A 16,553-nucleotide genomic window follows, 5' to 3' on the forward strand; every position below is an offset into this window, starting at 1 on the left:
CAACAAAATGAAACTCTTTTGGTTCCTGGTAGCACTTTGAGACAGTTAAATGAATAGCACCACTCACTAGGACCGGTTATAACTGGTTTCAGAAGGCTTGAACGCTAAGAAGGGAGGCAGACACAGTACAACCCTACAACCCTAATGCTGGTTCCATTTCTGCTAGGACTGTTGTAATCTTGCTTCAGACCTTTGACAACAGTGCGCTCCCTACCCCTGACATTCAGGGTTAGGTTGACTGACTTGGTCTCTAAGTAGTGCTCTGACCCCAAACTTTCCACTCGCTCACCTGCACAGTCTGTGCTACTTACTAACAGGTCCTGAGAGAACCTAGTTCATGCATCTAGCTTGTGGATACTGGGTTATAAAAAGAAGGGCCCAGAGAACTGAGAACAGTCAGTCAAGTATTGCTAGGACCTTCTGGAACTTACAAGTTGGCAGAGTCTTTACATACGATGTCTGCTTTCCTGTGGATGAAGAAAACCTACATGGAGAATAAAGGCTTCAGTGGGAAAGAGGAACAAGTATTCATAATCTCTTTAAAACAATCTAAAGTTATGTAAAATCCAAAGGGTGCGTGCACTGTACCCATGAAGGGAGGCATCTATACAGAAAAAATAAGTTGCTTCTTTCAGTCAGCCTCTGATGCTCAGTTTTTTTTTTCAAGGAATTTTTTTTAATGTATTAGTTCTTCAAAATTTATATATTTTGTATTTTGATCACTAACTTCCCTCCGGCAACTCCTCCTGGACACACCCACTTCCCTATCCATCCAACATTGTGCCCTCTTCTTAAAGTCCGTCAAGACCAATTTGTGCTGTCCATATATTCTTAGATGTGTGGCATTCCACTGGAGAACAGGTTTATACTCTCAAAGAAAACTGCCTGGAGTTCAGGTCTCCATCAACAACTTACCATCCAGGCATGACAGCATGTGATTGTAATACCATAACTGAAAGATGATGACTGGAAGAGACGGAGTTTTTGACAAGCCCATCTAGGCAAAATGGTGAGTCCCAAAACGAATAAGGTAGACAGTGGAAAAAATATAATACTCTCAACAGAAATTCTGTGGCCTCCATATGTATATGCATGGGCAAGTGTACATGAACATACTGGCATAGGCCATAACATACCATACACACACAAACATACACACATTTGCACATGCACAAAGCCAAATAAATATTAACTATTGTTACCATTGATGTCATCATCATTATTTTGTATCTCAAGTCCAGACTTGTGGATTTGGGCTAGGTTCAAGGACAGCTGAGGAGTCGGTTGGAAGAAAAGCTTCCTTTCATGATTCGTCCAGGAAGTCATTATGAAGAACCTACAGCATACCTAGTTTTGTTGTGAGAGAGCTGTGTCACCGACAGTAAGCAGAAGGAATGACTCTTGTTCTGTCAAAGCTTGCAACCTACATGATCATGTAAGCAGTTTAGCTAGCACCCATCATGGTACAGGAGTCAGAGCTCCCATGAGGCAGCCATTTAGGACATTGTGAGAAATTAGGTTTAGTGGCTACTGAAGGTACCAGCATAATTGGACAGTGTTGGCCTTATGCTGTAGAGAGAATCTCAAAATCAAGTTTGGTTCTGGAGGGGACACAGAGGTTTCATTTCTCTACCGAAGGCCAGTCAGCCCAGCCAGCCTCCAAGTCTGCCTTCCAAGCATGGTCTGCCTCCCATGGATCCCTACACCCACTTTTCTCTCTCTAGCGTTCCTTTATCTTCTGTGTTCTGAAGATTTTACCCTTCCATTTTCATCCGTTTGAGCTGCCACAAAAGTGTCGTAAATGAAGCGATTTAATAAAGAGAAAATTTATCGGAGGTAGAGATGCCCAAGATGAAGGTCCTGGCAGATTCGGTGTCTGGTGAGAGTTGTTTTGTTACTGGAAGTAAACCTGGTAGGAAAGGGACAAAGCTCCTATCAAAACCTAATCCCACTCACCCCATCCTTGCCTCTCTGAGGCCTGCCTAATGCTAACACATTGCTCACTAGGTTTTCAGTGTGAGAGTTTTTGTCTGTAGCAATGCCTGATTTTTATGATTATTTGCTGGCTTGCGTACATGGGTGTACATGTGTGCATGCATGTGCATGTGCACATGTGCATATGTGTATGATATATATGATATAGAAGATATATAATAAAATATAATGTATATATTATTTAAATACATACACACATATATTCAGTAAAATTTTTTGAAACTGTCTTACAGTTACTCTTTGTTATGTTTGGTCGGAAAAGCATGAGCTTCTCAGTCTTGAGCCAGTCTGACTGGTGGTTATGTGGGCATGGACTGGCTGCTTAATCCTTCTCGGCATTAGCACCCTCAATTAGGAAATGCAGAGATTAAATGGACGATGCTTAATGGCTCACCCTACTTTTGATCTTTATCGTCTGATTTTTTTTATGCCTTGGTTTTTGCGCACTGCTATTATTTCCTTTTCTGATGAATAGATCTTACTCTTCCTGTGGGGTTCTGAAATCCATTGACTGAAAGGACTTAGGTACAAGCCATGAACTGAGCCAGCGAGTTGGAGTACAGTATTGCTGACACACCTACAATTCTCACTGCTATCTCTCTTTAGCTTCTCTGTTTCATTTTCTTCAAGACAGGGATTCCTTGCATAGCCCTGTCTGTCCTGAAACTCACTCTGTGGACCAGGCTGGCCTAGAACTCAGAGATCCTCCTGCTCCTGCTTCTGCCTCTGAGGGCTGGGATTAAGGATGTGTGACACCGCCCAGCATTGTACCTCTCTTTACCTTTCCAATAGTTCTCAACATGGCCGCTGCCACCTCCCATCAGTCTCCAAAATCCTTTCCACCTTTGATACCTACGTAGTCCAAACACCTGAGTGTCTCAGTCTCCCGCTAAAGTCCAGGGAGTTCAGACAGCTGTAGTTTATAAAAGAAAATTAGCTCTAGCAAAAGGAAGTGTTAGGAAGAGGACCGCCAACACAGTTTGCCACTTACCCTCCTTCTGCAGGAGAGACATGGCTCTGTGAAACTTAATGCAAGAGGAAAGAGACCCCCGGTCTAACTGGGACCTCAGAGGCTGCCAGCCTTCCTCTATGGCTCTGTTTGTTTCCACGGTTCCCTCACAGGGAGCTCTTTTTCCCCTCCAGGCTCCAACACTCTCGGAGCTTCAGCGAATTTTGTTTTTAGTGCCATATCCTTTTTATGCCAATTAGAGGCAATCTCCTTGGGCTCTTAAGTAATTTGTCAGTAGAATCGCAGGCACACCAAAAAGAGGCACAAATCCTTTGCTGATTGGACACCAGAGTGGAACCTCCTCGGGCACAGTTAGAAATTAGGCAAAACTTTGAAGTCAATGTGATGTCTTTTTTCTCTATTTTCATCAAATAAAGAAAGTTTCCTCGGATGATAATGCACAAGTGTCCTGGGAAGCAGGCTGATGGGAACGTTCTTTGCAGTTTTGAGCAGGAATATATATGCCTGCGTGTGTGCACTGATGTACACAGTATCCACAGCTGAATGAGTTTAATGAACCTAGGAATTGGAGACTTTTCTCCAGAAAACAAATGCTTAGTTTGAAGGTTCTTGCCTTCTTGAGGTTCCGTTTTTGTCCTGGGTATTGAAAAGGATTAGCAGCCTCCGGTTTATTGGCAGTGCTCCTTACTGCGATGGACTGCTAACGTCAGAAGGAAGAGGCCTGAATGGCTTCATTAATTTCTGATTTATTGTCACAGGTCTATTTTCCTTTCTCTGCTTATCTGTCCTTTAGAAATCTGGCTGGAAGATCTTACTATCAGTTAACTAGGCATATACATATGGGAGATTAAACTTCCTAGCAAGAGTAAGCAGCCAAAGAATCCTCAAAAATGTCATGATCTGGAGACTTGATGGAAAGGAAGAGGGCTCTGATCGAATACCCACCCCATCATCTGTCCCATGGCTGCTGTAGCCAGACCAGACTGCTTGGTCCTCTTCGTCCTCTTTCTAGTAACCACCTGCTCCAGAGCACGCATTTGGCAGATTTTATTTGATTCAAAATATAAATTTCGATTTCCTCTTTCTAGGGAGATCCCTCCCTCCCATCTTCACAATGGTTAAATAAGTATAAAGTAAAGTCCCTTACTTTATATGTAACCTTTGTGGTTATACAGATTATAGCCTGCTTATTAAAGACTTAGCAGCTTACATTCACATAGACCTGAGTGTGTGACACTAGGCCTGGCACTTCTGTATGAGTTCTTGGAATTGAACCCAGTTCCTTGGACTTGGGTAGACAGGACTTTACTGACTGAGCCATCTCTTCAGCCTTTATCACATCACTCCTTTGTACAAATACACAGGTAGTGTTTGCTGCATGCCCTATAAATGTTCTCATGCAGTTTATTTCTTTAGCAGACATTTTTGGGAAGCTTAGGACCATTCATAAGTAGGCATCTAATAATAAGTAGAAATGTATGCTTACAATATTATTCAGATTTTCCTTTTCTACAAACATACTTGGAGGTGAGGAAGCTTTCCAATCACCTTTGGCATTTTCTTCTTATTGATTCTCTTTTGCTGCTTTATTAATATCTTAAACATATTTATTATGTTTCAGCTTCCTGCCTCCCATTTTGGCTAACATACTGTCCATGGCTTACTTAGAAAATGGGAAGACTTAGAGCAGGGCAGGTGACTAGCTGATAAGCTCTTGCTGGGCAAGCCTAGTGACAAATTTGGATCCCCAGAACCCATGGGAAAAGCTGAGCATGGTGGTGATACGGATTTATAACCCACCACTGGGGGTCAGGGACAGGTCAGTCCAGGAGGCCCATTGGCCAGGCAATCCAGTGAAAATGACAGGCTTTAGTAACACCAAGAGACTCTGTCACAAAATCTAAGGTAGAGAGCCACAGAGTAAGATACCCAGGGTCAACCTCTGTCCTTGACATGTCCCATACACGAGTGCACATTCTCTCATTCACATGCACACATGCACACATTGGTACAACACACAACAAGAGAATAGAAGGGAAAACGAAATGCCATTTATCAGAGCAAAAGACACAAGAGTGCTCAAGAGAATGTTTTTAACAGAATGTTACAATCACTTTCAAATATTGTTAAGAAAGCTATAGAATTCTCTGAAAGACTTGAGGTAAAAAAAAAAGTGATGTATTTTGTAGCAGAAAGACTGAATACTGAAGCATGTAAATTTCTTCCAAATGTGATTTTGAACTAATGTTATTCATATTAATTGCCTGGGTAATTTTAATTGGTACAGAAACTCAATGACGTGATATGCCTATACATTACACATCTGTTTTAGAGAAATGGTCTTATACCTTACTCTGACCCCCTCTCAAAACTTCCAGCCCTCAAATTTCCCAGTCAGCATGTTTGCCTAGTATTTATTTTTAACTACAAAAAAAAGTTTTTTGAAAGATTTCATTGCATTAATTTAGGTACTTTTCCAAAGTCGAACATCCCGTGAGAGTGGCATGACATAATTCTGGGCAGATGTGTCTCCATTGATGTGATACATGGTCTCCTACACAACTGGCCTCAGAGAATTATGCTAATGTTTCAGAGATATGAATGCAGACAAAATAAAAAAGCACTTTTAGATCAACCTATGAAGCAATGCAAATCTGCAAAGGCTAAAAGAAGTCAGCATGGGCAAAGAAGAGACATAAATCAAGGCAAACTTCTCCAGGACATATGAGATGACATTAGTGGAGAGTTGGAGGTCATGGTTTTTACTCCTGCTAATTTGCATAAGTTATTATCCTCTGCACAGCCCTTGCAGAATAGGAACTAAATAGCAGGAGAGACAGTGGGTCATGCCCCCCACTGGGGATAAGGTGAGAGGTTCAGGACTGAGATGTGCAAGCAGGACAGAGCAGTGAAATACAGATTCTCTCTGTCTTACCTTGTGGTCTTTTAATCAGGACAAGACATTGGGCCAGAGATTCTTCAGACCGTCAGACCCTACAACCACTTAGACTCTACCCAGAGAGTGCTTTGGTCATTCTCAATCTCCAACATGAAACAATCAATAACTTAATAGTAAATAAATAAACATCCGAGCCACTGCATCTAACTGAGGAGACATTCAATGACAATTAATTGAAGGGAGAGAAATGGCCTGCCGGGAGATATTCCACTCAGGAAAGCAGAGCCCTCACGTTATGAAGAGAGAGAAAGAGTGAATCAATTTTGCTTTCCAAACAAACTCAGCAAAAGCAATTTCACTCATGAGCTGAGAGGCTAACTGCCAGCTCCCTGTGTTCAGGTAAGCTATACCCTCAATGATGTTCACTTTTGAGAATCGAGGCTCCAGAGAGAAACACCCACAGTACCTGTGTGGGCCAGGCAGCTACTCACTAATATTTCACAGATGAATCTGCAGGTCATCTGAAAAGAAGGAGAAACCATGTTCACTGCTTTCCTTTTTGGCTCCCAGAAGGTCTTTCAGCTTTCTGTATTGCAAGAACAGGGACGTTTAGGGGCGGGACATCTCCACAGTGAGGCGAGCCTACCTCCTAGGAATTGCTAGCAATGTTTCGGTTTCCTGCCTTCCATTTTGGTTTGGGTTTCCTGAAGTCTCACCATTATACTGCACCAAAACAGCCTCACAGGATAGAACTGTGTTTAAGCACTTCCTTTTTACTAAATGGGGTGTACTGAGGATGGGTTTATGCTATGTAAAGCTATGTTGGCAAATTAATTACTAAGCATCAACTTGTCACAGCCAACTTATATGCACACATACCAATGAATACACACACACACACACACACACACACACACACACACACACACACACACACATACATATACACAATGAGACTGAGTTGTTTTACACCCACCCTTCCCAAACCTGGCAAGTCTCTTGCTGCCACATATTCATGGTGACTAGGAGACTTTATGCTCTCTTTGCATTAAGATTATGTGGTAGGAAAGTATTTTATTTCTTTTTATACTAATTTTCCTAATTTCTAATCACCCCTCAAATGGGGTCACGAGTCCTTATGCTTCTTTTATAATACTTTGTGTTTCATGATTTCTAGGGACTCAGGATAATTATACAAATTTGGTAAATTGCACACTAACGATAATTACTTTTTAATATGTTTATAATAGCAACTCTAACTATTCATTGCTAAGTAACACGGGTTAGCTAAAGTCACTTAACAGAGTTGAGCAAGACAGTGTTAATTCGTATATGTGTTTATCTAGATCTTCTCACAGTCTTGGTGTTAATTTGTTTTTTCAGATGAGGAGGATAAAATACAATGTGACTTTGTCAAGTGGCTCAGACCCATATATCACATGACTCATGATGGATGGGGGCAGAATTCAGAGTCACAAAGCTTGGCCCTGGAACCTCAATCTTAACTGCGTGGCCGGGCTACGGGAGGTCTCAACTCTTTTCTCAGCTCTCTGCGCTCAGTATCCACTGCTGATCCAACTTCCTACTTGAGTACAGGATCTTAGGAAACAGTCTCTTCTTTGTCTTTCAGCACTCTAGAGTCAGAGGAACTGGACCAGGAAACAAGTAGGCATTTAGTACTCATCAAATGAACCGGTGATGAGCATGTTGCATCTCAAGTTCAAAGTCTTTGGGGACTACTGTTTGCTATGAGGTTGGACTTTAGCCCATCCAAGAGAAAAGAGGAAGCAGAAGCAGAGAGACCTGGATATTTGGGAGGCAGGTCTGGGTACTTAGAGCTGCCCCTTGTGAGAGCCCTTGTGAGAGCCCACCTCATAACAATGTGAAGAGAGAGGAAGAGTTCTAATTCAGTCTTTGGAACATGGAAACTACCTTCAGCATCACCAGAATACAGAAACACAGAAGCCATTCTCTCAGGAAGCTCCCAGGGTATAGAATTAAATCCTAGAGTTGCTGTATAAATGATGTCACATGCCATGGCACAAGACATGACTTTGATACTGAGCAGAAAAGTACCATTTCCTTCCTTCCTTCCTTCCTTCCTTCCTTCCTTCCTTCCTTCCTTCCTTCCTTCCTTCTCTCTTCTCTTCTCTCTTCTCTCTCTCTCTTTCTTCTCTGTCTCTCTCTCTCTCTCTCTCTCTCTCTCTCTCTGTCTCTCTCTCTGTCTCTCTCTCTCTCTCTCTCTCCTCTCTCTCTCTCTCAATTTAGCAGGGCTGGAAACTTCATTGGTAGATATTAGTTCAAGGATATAGAACTAGTGGGTGGAGTAATAGAAGGGTAGATTCCAGCTTCTAGTATGGAACCACATTTAATCGCTCGTCTAAGAACTCTCACAACCATTTGGAGGGATTAAGAAGCTGGAAGGCATGTTTTTACAGGTCTAAGCTGAGTTAGATAAATACTAACTTTAACACCCAGACTGGTGTGACCTGAGGATACACAGATCACTCTTGATTAGTTTCACAGACAAATGGCTTTGGGACAACAAGCCACCGACCAGTTTATGAGATTTGTTTAGGAAATATGTGGGAGTTCCTGTAAGAGACAAGCCTTCACATTTGCCCCAAGAGTCTCAGGTCTTGAAAACATACTTGTGTTGCATATTTATGTGCGCTGTGTTGGAAGCATGTTGGCAGAGCAATGGATACCTCATTGGCCACCCAAATGACTAGCCTGTGAGAAATGAGAATTCTATTGAGACAATTATCATCCTGGGAAATACATCAAGCCACTTGGATAAAATGTCTGTTTCTTTTAATTTCCCTTAATTAATGTGAAGAAGTCATAGGAAATGAAACAGAAGTGATGGATCCTGGGTCAGAGAATGAATTCTAGAGCTTTCTAGGATTACGTTTCCCTGAAGTCCACCTTGGGGTTTTTGAAAAACCAAACATCCCTAACTGGGTTGACAAAGACTGCTTGGATACTGCCCGGATATAGTTTCTCATGGTAAATGCTTGCCTCTTACTTGAATCTGGTTGGGGGTCAAAAACTTTTTTTAACTGGCAATTGTGTCTCTGGAAGGCAGTCCTGTTGAAATTCACAGGGATAGAGTCAGGAAACAGGATGAATGGTGGTCAAGTATGATTTAGGAAAACATGACATATTCCCAAATCTAACCCTTAAGAAAATGGTCAGGAAAACTTTCTAGCCCTAGTACTATGTGAAGTGACCTTCTGAGCAGCTGCCACCATCCTGCATGAGCCTCTTCAGAAAGCGTCCAGAATTAGTGCCACAATGCCTTTTCCTCTCTATTGTCACTGCCTTGGTGTTGCCTATGTATAGTCTTCATTCTGGCACTGATGAGGCATTGTAAATCTTCCCTTGCTCCCCCATCTTCAGGTCTCTCCTAGATCACGTGTAAAGATCCAGGAAAGTATCAGGGTGGGTAGACTCAGAAAGGGGGTTTTGTGGGTACTCAGGCTGCCTTCTGCTGACTTCATATTTCCAGGTTCTCATCCCATTGGTAACTCTTCTTAGACTAGACCCAACCTCCCTATTCCAACTTCAAGTCTCCCACTACAGTCCACTTTGTTCTACCCATATACTCTTGGGGTGGGGCCATTCACTGGATCATATTTGTTCAAACAGAAAAATGGATTCTCTTCCTCCAGAAGCTGACTGGAGTTAGCTCCTCAGTTAGATCTATGGGTTGATGAATCCCTTTCTACTTCAGGATAGACTGCTTTGATTTTATGCATGTCCTCATGTCCTGTATAGGCAGCAACATCAGTGGTCCAGAGTAGCAATTCATCCTTAACTCATTTCTCCATGCTTCTGAATGACAGGGTCTGAATTTGAGTCCAATGTACCTAATCCCAAATCAAGAGTGACACATCCATACTCACAGCCTTGTCATGTACATACAGCAATAGCCACACAACTTCATGGCATCATGGTCTATGGCACTATTGTGTTGATTGTGGAAGTAATTCACCAGTGTGGTGAGGTGTGGTTCCATGTTACTATCCTCTCTGATATCAAAAGTTGTCTTCAATAAGTGGCAGTCTCTACTTAAGGGTTAAAATAAAAAGGGACTATTGACTGACTTGGAGAAAGGGGCCTGTCATTTCCCTGTCTCTCCTTTCCTGCCAGCACTCAGAATCAGTGTCCTTATCATCTTCTTAAGACACAAGTTACTAACTGGCCATTCAGCTAACATTCTAGATCACTACCACTGCCTGTTATAGCTTGACAGGATTTAAATTACCTAGAGGTCAAACCTTAGCATGTTTGTAAGGGAGTCTCTTGATTGGGTTAGTTGAGGTGTGAAAACTAATCCCAAATGTTGGTAGTACTACCCTATCAGTTGGGGTGGTTCCCTGGGCAAGGAGAAAGGAAGCTAAGCACCAGCATTTATCTCTCACTGCTTCCTGACTGCAGATTCAATGTGACCTGCTGTGATTCATAAACTCCTATCACCATGACTTCCCTCCTGATGAACCCCTAACCTCTGAGGCAAACAAACCCTTACTTCAGTTATTTTGTCACATCTACATGTAAGTGGCTAACATACCTGGCCTTAAGTTCTGTAATTAGAGACTTCATCTGAGACAGTGTTTCTCAAAATGATCAACAGAAAAAAACTTTTCTGTTTCACTCCTTTAACCAATGCCCTAAAAATAGCAAATTTCTGCTATTATGCTAAGCCCAGAAGAAGAGACATGCTGGGATAAGGAATGTTGCCTCTGACTGGCAATGAGTGTAGGGTAGCTTGGGTTGGGATGGATGTTGGTAATAGTAATGGTTATGCAGGGAATAGCGAGGTAAGGAGACAGATTACATCTAGGGCTTTCTCAAGGGAGAAAAGGGCATCTGCACTGAGCTTCACTGAGGACATTCCTAGGGCAGTTGAGGGGATTCCTGCTCCCTTATCCTCTGCCAGTGTTGTTTTCTACATCCCCCCTTCCCCTTCTCTTACTCCAGGCTTATTGCTGCCCTTGGTTTGTAGCTGGCATTTGTAATTCCCTCCATACAATGAAGGAGGCCTGGCAAGTCAATGAATGTTGAGACAGTCTGCATTTTTAGAAACATTCTAGATATCTAGAGGACAGAAATTCTCTAATTTAAATGTGATTAAGACTATTAAATGCATCTTTTAGAAGGAACCTCCCTGCTGGCTTTATGGAAAAGCTAATCAGGTAGTCCACTCAGTCCACTCAGAGTGTCAAATAGCTAACTTGTCATAGATGAGGTGTTTTTTGAACCACATGTTCCCTGGGATAGGAAAAACAAGATGTTTAAATTTGTAATTTTATTTTGTAAATGAGTATTCACGTTCTTTCGTACATAATGCTGTGCCTACAGGTTTATATTCTCCTCAAACTCAGTGCTCTCCAACAAGCTCACAAGATTCACATGCCTTAAAACAGATTTATCCTGATTGATCCTTCCAAGGAAGTCCAATATTTAGAACCTAGAACTATTTGCAAAGTATGAAATCTACCAAAGTGCATAATGTTATTTTCTTATAACTCAAATAAGAAATCAGAAAGTAAGTTTTTATATCAAATGATTGAAGATAACCATACTTATGAGAAAACATAGTTAAAATTAAGTACTTATTGAAATATGCTGATGTCATGGAGCACATATGTTTATGTGTCTCTCAGAGCATTTTTACTATGTAAAATATTTCAGCCATGCAGTGGGTAGAATATATTACTCATTGTAAGCCACCAGTGGAGATCTGCTTTCAAGATTTTTTTTTCTCTCATCAATCAGTAGTCATTTGGAGTAAAAGCTGAATCACAACTGTTATATTAGTCTGGCCACCAGCTTGTAAACTTAGTATATATCTAAGGACTTCTTTTAACGGAAAGTCTAGAATAGGCATGTCGCAGGAACTTGTGACGAATTCAGAATCTTCTAGTCCCCAGTTTAAGGAAAGAGACTACATTTTAACAAAATTTCTAGTTATTCAATATGTAGATCTTCCTATTGAAACACAGCATAACACTTAGCCCAGGACACAATGATCAGTTTTCAAGCTTTGAAAACACTGCCTGACTGCTTTTGGAGTTTTCAAACTTCTTTTTTTTTCAATGCAGTTTTAACGTGAAGTAGGAAACCTCTTGGTGCCAGTCTTTCAAAGACTCTGTCCTCACAGGGGAAACACAGGCAAACTCAGCGGAAGATGGATGTCACGTCTAGCCGTTGACTGGTGAAGGTTTGTATGGTCTCTTGTTTTGTGGCCCTCTGTGCACACGTGCCTTCTTCCTTGCTTCTCCAAGTTGGCAAAGGAACTTTTAAAAGTAGACATTTCCAGCTCATAGTGAGAGCTGCTGTGAGTTAAAAATTGGGAGCTAGTTGGGCACCTAATTCATCCCCAAACATGCACCTCCATGTCCTCCATGCTTCCTTGCTGTGTTTCTTATCCTTCTACCAGTAATGTTCAGTTCGTTCTGCCTTTCATTATATTTGTGATATTCCCTCCTCTCTAACTGGCTGCAAAAATCCATATCACTTTCCTTCCCCATCACATCAATGGGATCGTACATATTTCACCGCGTAATGAACTCACATGTAGGAAAACCACTATCCACAAATCTGCAGATTGCCAATCCCTCTCTTTAAAATTAGATTTGTTGTCATGGAGACATCAATGGTGATGACTATAGATTATAAACGGGAACTGAACAACACATCTTGCTTATTGACTAGTAGAATGCTAAGGTTCTATTGCCGCAACCCTACTTGCAGCAGATGGACTATAACACTGTAAAATTGTATCTAGTAACATTCATTAAAATGTGTGAATAAAACAGATGGCGAAGAATGTGCTGGGGGTAGTACGCTTAGAGGTGGGGAGCATCGGTTTTCTTTTCCAGTGTTGTGACCTTCCAGAGAATGTTTTTCTTGCCTTGCTTCACTTGTTTATACCATTCCCAAATGATGACAAGGCTGGGCAGCCTCTGGGCTCAAGTCTGGCTCTGTCAGTTAATATCCCTCAGACTGCCCCTTTTAAAAATCCTTTAAAAATAATGATTAGGACAGAGCACTTCTTGACCTATAGGTGACACCCTTGCATTTGAGATTATTATTCCACACATTTAATAAAAAGAAGAGTCTCAATGTGATAGCATGTGCCTGTAGTCTTAACACTCAAGAGGCTGAAGCAGGAGGATCTCTAGTTTGAGACTATCCTAGATGCTACAATAAAACAGACTTATCTCATTTTATTTCTCAAAACTCTTCTCTCTTTCCCTCCCTCCCCCCTCTCTCTCAGAGAATAAGGTGCTGGAGAGATGCCTTCCTGTCCTCTGCCATTCTAGGGGGCTGGTTTTCATTCTTAGTAACCACATGGTGGTTCATAACTTCATACATAACTTCAGTTCCAGGGGATCTAATGCCTGCTTCTGGCTTCTAGGGGTGCTGCATATACATGGTGAACATATATCCATGCAGGTAAAACAGCCATGAAGGCAAAATAAAGAAGAGATTAAAAATGAGAAGCTCATATTCAGCAAACACCCGTGTATTTGCATGTTTACTATGCCTTTCTAAAATGTTAACAGATAATACCCATTAATTAGACAAAACTGACAAAAAATGATTGACACCTGCTCCTCATAGATCTGAGGTTCTTCCAAATGACTATGAATCCCAGCGGACTTTATAGCAGCTGCTCTCGTTCTGGAGGATTATCTGTTGGCTCATGGGTATGGAAAGACTGTAACGTGATTTCTAGGGAACCCCACCATCTCCTGTTATGGTGATCCTGAGTGTGTGCATAACCTGTACCAATATTCTTATCCAATAGAATATGCTCAAGGTGATGATGCAATATTGTGCTTGTAGTTACGCCAAATGATCTTTACTCGGCAGATTCAGAGAGGTTCTCCTGACTGGATGGACGAAGTAAGTGGCCATGTTGAGCAGCCTATATGGCACAGAATGATGGGCTGTCAACCTCTAAGACCTGAGACTTCCATCCAATAGGCAGAAAAATGCCAACACAAGTGGATTAGCTACTTCGCTTGGCTGGGCCAAGAAGATCTGGAAAGAGCAACCTAGAGGAGAAACGGCTTATTTTGGGTTATAGATAGAAAGGATATAATCTGCCATGGTAGAAGAGCAGGGGCTTGCTTGTCACACTGCAGCCAAGGTAAAAAAGTGTACAGGAAGTGTAAAGAGAGTGTACAGGAAGTGGAGCTAGGTATAAAACCGGAAGGCCCACCACAGGGACCCACTTCTATCAAGGCTCCACTTCTTAAAAGTTTTCCTTTTATTCTAAACAGTGCCAACAACTGGGGACCAATTATTCAAACTCACGAGCCTACAGGGCACATCTTTACATTCGAACCATAATATAAGGAAATAAAATGTGCCAATAACACATTTGGAATGAATTCTTTCTTCTTTAGCCTCTAGATAAAAGGCACCCCACTCAATGTCCTGATGATACTAAATTATGAGATCTTCTGTAGGAGACCCATGTAATCCATGCCCAGGTTCCTGACTTGTGATACAATGCGTGTGTGTGTGTATGTGTTGTGTGTGTGTGTGTGTGTGTGTGTGTGTGTGTGTGTGTGTGTAAGCCTCTGGGTTTGTTTCACAGTCATAGAAAACAACTGAGGGGAGCGACAGGTATGTGAGGAAGGGTTATGTGTGGCCATGGCCCAGCACACTAAGACCTGTTCTAGTTTAACTTGACATTTCAGCCTTTGTTTGTGATTGCTGGGGAACTGTACAGGTGACTTGAAGAAGTTAATTCAGAGTATCTCTAAGTTCCATTCCGGCTCTGTCTTACAATAAGGAATCAGTTTGGGGTTGGGTTGGAGCTAAACTGGTTTTGTTTGTTTTAAATCAGATCACTCTCTAGTCCTTCTCCCTTTTAATAAATAGTTCCAGATATACAAAAGAACCAAGCTGATGCTACGGAGAACAATTACAACCATCCTTTAAACACACACACACATCTATGCATGCAGGCATGCATACATGCACAGACCCACAATTTCTGTACTATTAAAATGTAGTACATTTGTTTTCATTAGTCAATATTGGCCATCATTTTGATCCATTTATTTATTGTTTGTTTTCTTTTCTATGTGCACTGTTGTTTTTACCTGCAATTGTGTCTGTTCGAGAGTATCAGATTCCCTGGAACTGGAGTTACAGACAGTTGTAAGCCACTCTGTGGTTTCTGGGAATTGATCCCCTGTCCTTTGGAATAGCAGACAGTGATCTTAACCACTGAGACCTCTCTCTAGCCCCAATATTGGTCATTATTATTCTTGACTTACTAAGTATTCATCATACATGGCATACATAAAAGTTCACTGCACTAAAACGACTCTGTTCTGAACTTATTCATCTCTGCCCTGTCCACAGTCCTAAGCAACTACTGGCTTCTATTGTTTTCACAGTATCATCTTTCCTAAAATACCATCGGGTTGGAGTGATACGCATTTGTTTCTGGTATCATCTGCTCAGCAATTTCCCTTTAAGGTTTCTTCTTCTCCCTTCCCTGCCTCCTCTACCCCCAGATTAATAACTAGATCAGCTATTTCTATTGCTAAGTAATATTCCATTGTAAAGACATACTACAGATGACTTATCTGTTCCTCTAGTGAAAGACATCTTGTATGCCTTCAGCTGGGGCAATTATTTTAGAAAAGGCACTGCCATCCTTCATGTGCCTGTTTCTGTGTGAATATGAAATTTCAATCTAATTGAGTAAACATTAGATTTAGTCTCTGATGAGATGATCAAAGTATACTTAGTTTTATAAGAGGTCCTGTACCATTTGCATCACCACAGACGCTGGCTGAGAATGCCTACTGTTCCTCATCCTTGTGAGGCAGCATTTGATGTCTCAAAATTCTGACAGGGTTGGTGTCTGAGTCTGTGTTCTATTGCATCTTAGAGACACCATGACTAAGGCAACCGTAATAAAGGAAAGCATTGAATTGAGGCTTGCTTATAGTTTCAGAGGTTTGGTTCATTATCCTCATGGTGAGGAGCATGGCGGTACACATCGAATGGAGAGTTTTAAATCCAGGTGGAAAAGCAGGGAACGGGAGAGCCACTGGGTGTGGCTTGGGCTCCTCAATCCGGAAAGCACATTCCCAATAAAACACTTCCTTCAACATGGCCTCATCTCTTCATTTCTCTTAAGTAGTGCCATGTCCTATGATCAAGCATACAAAGATTTGAGCCAGGGAGCGCCATTCCTATTCAAACGGCCACACTGAGAGTTCCTCATTTTTATGATTTCCCTCCTTGAAAATTATGATAAGGCTATCTTTACACGAGCCTAACTTCCATATGTATATTTTCAGATCCCGTGCCAATTTTTATGTGGAATATAGGTTTAAATTAAGTGTGTCTTTTACAAATTGTTTTCCTCCGGTTTGTATTTTATCTTTGCATTCTCTAAATAATGTAGTTTGTATAGCAAACATTTAAACTTTGGGGTAAGAAGTCATTTGTATTTCAGTGTTCTAAGTGGATTGAGGCAACCCTTTAATAGTGGATACTCTTGGCCTTGATTCTCTGAGAATAGTGCTGTTGTGTTTTTTCATTACTTGTTCCTATTGGCTAGCTTCACAAAGCCACACTGTATTTTTATACACACGGAAGAATAAAAGGCTTTTGCTGAAGGTGATTGTTGGCTGCTCGGCA

The sequence above is a fragment of the Rattus rattus genome, chromosome 4 (assembly GCF_011064425.1).
Source record: "Rattus rattus isolate New Zealand chromosome 4, Rrattus_CSIRO_v1, whole genome shotgun sequence".
NCBI classification, from domain to species: Eukaryota; Metazoa; Chordata; class Mammalia; order Rodentia; family Muridae; genus Rattus; species Rattus rattus.